Below are 6,000 nucleotides of genomic sequence, written 5' to 3'. Positions count from 1 at the left end.
TGAATGAAATCTTGGGCATAACAACAGAAAGATCAAAATTGTAGTAAGCCTTTGACCAAGCCAATGATGGCTAAAATAAAGAGATTAGACTGAAAACAATCTTTGGTTTTCCTTGCAAAGCTTTTGGCCATGTTGCTTAAGATCATGACTATGCAAATAGCTTAAGAAGAAAAAAAGTTTAAAAAGAAATAGAAAAATCAAACAAAGAAGGAAAAGCTAACATGCAGCAAAACATAGAATAAATAGTTCACTAAGACTAGTGGTTATGAATGGATTGGGTTGAGCACATAGTGCCCATATCTCCATCAGTTCAAAATAAAAAAGCGAGACTGCAAATATTGGAGCAACCTTTTGTCTCAGCACAGATTGACGATTGTTTTTAGATTAGCAGAAATCAATTAATTTCATATTCTCTGAAATATAAACCAATATGCTACAAAATATGGGATTCCTATGAGTATCAGTTCAAGGAAAATAAAACAGCTATTTCTCCGTAATAATCTCTTTTTGACTCCAGTCCTTCTTGTGCCCTGCTAAGTGTCTCTAATGCAGCATAAATAGTAAAATCATTGCTTAATGAGATGATTTGTAAGAAATATGTAAAACTACGCAGACAATAAGGTAACTTTGGCACAGCAGGTTCGAGTGTCTATTTTGAGTCACCTGTTGTAAAAAATAAAAATTGAGGTGTTACTTTTCTCAACAAATATCTGGCACAGCAGTTAAATTGATCTAAATATCATTATATTAATAAATGATGGGAAGGGGTATAAAGGAAGACTATTTAGACTACCAAGCAAAAAATAACAGAATCGGCAAATTTAGTGAGGTTTGAAAGAGAACAATAGATAAATAAATATACAGTAGACGCTCCTATAACGTAAACAATCCGTTCCAAGAACTTTTACATTATCGGGAATTTACGTTATAAGAAAGGCAAAATATATGTAAATTGTCTAACCTGTTCCAAGATCTTTGTAAACTCACCCTTTGGCCATGAAAAAGGAAGAACCTTACTTAAACTCTTTTAGTTGTGGGATGTACCGTAACTGCAGAATTATTGGTTTGCATCAACAACTTTTGTTTTTTTTATTATCAATCTCACTGGTTTTATAGACCATGATTGTGGTAAGTTTACAACAAGTTGATAGGGACTGCACATTTTCGACGTTCATTCACAACAGACTTGTTTATTTTTCTAAACAGAAAAGTCTATTCTGCAAAGTAAAGCTAATAACAAATATTCTGTACGTCTACACTAAGGCAAAACAACAAAATATTTTTACTATAAAAAGCAGTTCTACCTGTTCGTCGTTTATCACTATTCAGGGTTCAAGGTTAGGATTACGATAATTTTCGACGATACTCCAAACTCGTGACATTAAGACTGTTAGACCGATGGTGTAATACCTGCACCAATCGATCGCTTTTGTATTTATGAACAATTGCAAAGCTATCCTACTCGTCTTTTTGTCGACACCCTGAATGATCTACTATGCCAAACTAGAATGTCGCGAAAGTTATATATAATATATATAATGCTAAGCGCACAGCGGTTTTTCATTCGCAAGTGCGGTAAAATAAACTACCATTCTAATCGACTTTGAAAACTTGCCCGACTTGACACTTTACGTTATATGGAATTTTTTATGTAGTGAGAAGCAAAAACTTTTCATAAATTCTTTACGTTATCTGCAATTTACGTTATAGGAGGTATATGTTATAGGAGCATCTACTGTCTACTGTACATGTAATTTAGTAAGGTTTGGTAGAGAACCATCCATAGATACACATATAATCCTAAAAAATATGGATTAGGTTCTATTAGTTCGGTTTAGCTTGGCCATTTCATTTTATTATGAACAATAGTTCATGTCTCACACAGCTAGTTAAGGATGGGTCAAACAGCACATGACCATTTTTTGACAAGAAGAACATAATATCTTAACTCAAATACTACTGCATTCAAAAGGAGCTTACTTAAGTCTAGAATGAATTTAAATAAAATGACGTTGTTTTACTTATTTGCTGTTTAATTTCATCAAATTCCATTTATGACTGACTCCATTTGTAGACAAATAAAGTGAACACCCTCCATTCATAGTTACCCTAGGACACCTTTATTTCGCTAGTATTTAGTTTCGTGAGTAGCACACAGAGTAAAATTTCGCTGCAACTTAATTTCGCGGCTCTGATGAGTGCGAAAGTATAGTGATGTGAAAATAAATGCAGTGGAAAAAAACAGATTAAATTCCTCAGGTCCAGTTCGCTAATAAAAAAAAATTCAATTTGGGACTAGTTCATATTTGTAAACCGCAGGTTGAAATGTGTGGGTGAGATCGATAATTCAATTTGATCACTTGCTGCCATTTGTTTCTTGGACTATCAAGGACGTCTAGGTCCCTCCTGCCGTGACTTTCACACTCGAATCCCAAGAAGAAGAAAATAGATAGGTAACAACCAACTTCACAACCAAAACTGTATAACCCTTTTGCTGCCATAAACGCATTTATGCGTTTTCTAGGGGCCACTGCCATAACCGCATTTTTTGACTTTCTCAGCAATTGCGTGGTAACCTGATTTTATTATCTGTTGACCACATAACACACAGGTCTTTAAGGGTTTTATGAAATTGACTGTGTTGTCTGAAGATTTCTTTATAAAATCAGCCTAAAACAACAAAGCAATTTTAAACTTTTGTTTAAGAACTTCTAATCTAAAAACAAACATTTTTCTGTGTGTTCATTAACTACCACGTGCAAGTCATAAAACAGGTAATTAGTTGTTGATGACATTATAGCCAATTAAGATTTAGATTTTCGTGATTATACAGATAATTAAAGTAGCAGCACTGTCTCTGACAGTGGTGGAAGTAATAGTTTTGTAAGAGTAAGGAGCATTGTGGAGGATCGTTTTAGCCTCGGATCGATCGTAGCTTCACATAGCTTTATCATCGCGCACAAGTAGAGATACATCGAATTTTTGCATAGCAATATTGGTGAAAATGTTGGCAAAATAAAATATGTAACAAAAATGTTCTAGATAGAGATTGAACTTGAAAAAATACTGTATACATATCATGAAGCAATGTCGACAATTTCGGTAAAATGGCTGGCACTAGGCCGATGGCGAATTTGTACATGGTTGGCAGTGAAAGAGATAATGTGGTTGAACCTGATGAGGGTTGATATTGTTTTTGGTTGGTAATAAAATTCATCACTACAATAATTATTCTTCAATTTTATGACTTCACCTACCAGACATTCATCCTCATCAGTTACAAATTCGGTGACCAAACTGATATAATCTTAATTTGCTTTGCCATGCTGCTCAGTTGGTGTATCAGCTATAATGAGTTTACCAGAAATTTCCCATTGAGCCCAACCACAGACGAAAATTGCCTGCATTTCTAATATGACGATTTTATTGTGGATATCAATAAATAAAGCTATTTAACTTCGCGTTTTCGCTCGTTTGTTATGATAGTTTAGTTTTGCTCATGAAATTTTCGCGAGAGGATGACACCGCGAAAATGCGAAAGTTAGATGATGGCAAATACATAAGTGTCCCAGGGTAGGTACAGTGAGACTAGTTTTGGTTATGCATAGCCAATTAGATGAACCATGGCCAAAGCCATTTATTTAAAGCCTTTTAGAGGGTTGTGATTCTTTTAGCAGAGCTGCAATGCGGCAGCACTCTTTTAATAAGTAGACATATTTACTGAAAATAAATAAAAGTTTAAACAGAGTTATTTTATACAAAATAATTGTTAAGAAGTGCAAAACCGTGATAGAAAGTCATGGGGGATAAATCTTAGGAATTTCATAGCAGATAACAGAGGGTAATAAATCCTCATTCACTAAATATTACCAAACAATGAGAAATACTAGACATGGGTATACTGCGACTAGGTCACAAACAGAATGCTACAGCAGCAAGTTTATTATTAAATTCTTAAAAAACTTTAATGTGGGTTATTAGACAAATGGCTGTCAAAACTTATTTCTAAAATAAGTTTTGATAGTTACCGTCAAAACTTATTTTGGAAATGTGGATATTGACATAATTGAGCTTTGACCAATTTTACTGAAATAACATCAACCATTAAAGCCAACTGTGATTCACCAGCAATATATTGATATTCAGTTCTACTCCCTCACAGCAGAGAAGAAAAGATCTCACAAAGTTGAAGCGTTTTGTCAACGTACCTATTTTGGATTTGGAAAAAAACAAAGGTTTGGATATCTAGCTCAAGCTGAGTTAGAATAGAGTTGGTCTTACTCGCGCAGACGAGATAGAAGAGATGAAACTTGATGAGGAATTAGGATTTTTCACAAACTCGCCAAACAGTGAAAGTGACTCTGCAGGAATATTTGTGATGAAAACCTTCACCAAGCAAAATATGCAACCCGTTTCTATGACAAAAGATGAATCTTGGTTTTTAATCCACAAGAATTAATAAAGCAATGAAAATCATACAGCAAGAAAATTGGTAAAAGGTCATGAAAAGGTCATGAAAAGTGAACTTAGGACGCTGTCGACAATTGAAAAAAACTTAAAGATGAACTTACAAAAAATTTTAGTAGAATGTATCAGCAAGTATCAGTATTTTTCATCTTTTGTGACTGTTTGGATGTTTGAGATGATCTGATCGCCAGAATGTTTCAGGTTTGAATATGACAAATTTGATTTTGATTAAAACGCTCAGTATATTCTTTTAACTCTCACATCACCCAAAAACTGCTTTAATAAGAAACTCGCTAAATGATTATTGTGAAGCCACTTCAGAGGCCATTTGTGTGAAAGAATGGTAACCAAATCACAATAATACACTAGAAACTCAGTAAGGCAAAACCACACTAATGATACTGATTTCAAGCTTCACTACAACAGATATGATTAACAGCTTAGACTTAATACAATGAATCACCTTACTCTATGTACAAGTATGATGCTAACTGACACATGTGTCAAACCAAGACATGTAAAATCATTTCTTCAGATTTTAAACCAATTTGTTCAGGTATCTCTAGAGAAATTAGAAATTGGCGTTCAATGGTGTTTTGAAATTCTAAAAAGTGTCAGTTAAGGGTTGGTGTTACATTTAGTTACGCTCTTTGTATTCTGTGTATAGAAGTTTGGTTCTGTTGGCTGATCTCTTTGCACAGACTGGTGATCTTTTCTAGTTGGTAGTCAAATATAGCAGCTAATATCGGTTGGCCTTAGATACTCTGTTTTAGTCTTTATAGTACATATTTATTTATGTCAAAGTTCGTACAAAAGCACTAGTTGAGAATTTGAGGTAAGGACTTTGTTTTGATTAAACAAAGTCTGTAGATAACAGGTGACACGCCAAAGCTACGTGAACAACTTATTGACTGAACAATCTGTTGATGCAGGCAAACAAACTAAGGGATGATGATTTTCCTTTGAAATATTGGCTTGGATTTCTATTGAATTAAGTTTGTTTATGTTTTTCTTTGTGTTAGCCAATATGTTTAGTGTATAGCCAGATCAATATTATTATTTTCCAAGAAACCAAATTACTTGTGCCAAAAGGTTTTCTCAGTCTATACTAATGTCGGTTACAACCAGACAACAAATTTGTAGTAAAGTTCATTGACTTGAGCTTTTACAATGCTGGAGTCTAGAGACAACTAATGAGAAAATTATTATCTCATTAAGATTAGTTCAAGAGCGGTTTCTCAGCAGCATAGACATGCTCAGTTGGCATGCTCTGTTTTCGCTTGATAGAGGAGATTTAACAGGAAAGCAAAATGACTTGTGAGTGGGCATGACATGGCTGGCATGACTGGCATGACTGGCATTACTGCTTCCTTTTTTTATATTGAGGATGGTTTGGTACAGTTGTAACAGTTGCAAGATTTTTTGTGAATGAGAATTTTCCCCACAACAATTCTAAACTGCAAAAGTATCTAAATATAGCAACCAAGGTCAAACAGCTCTAGTAATAGTAAATTACATGTAGTATCGCAGAAA

The sequence above is a fragment of the Watersipora subatra genome, chromosome 8, assembly GCF_963576615.1.
Source record: "Watersipora subatra chromosome 8, tzWatSuba1.1, whole genome shotgun sequence".
Classification (NCBI taxonomy): domain Eukaryota; kingdom Metazoa; phylum Bryozoa; class Gymnolaemata; order Cheilostomatida; family Watersiporidae; genus Watersipora; species Watersipora subatra.
This window is presented reverse-complemented; position numbering follows the sequence as displayed.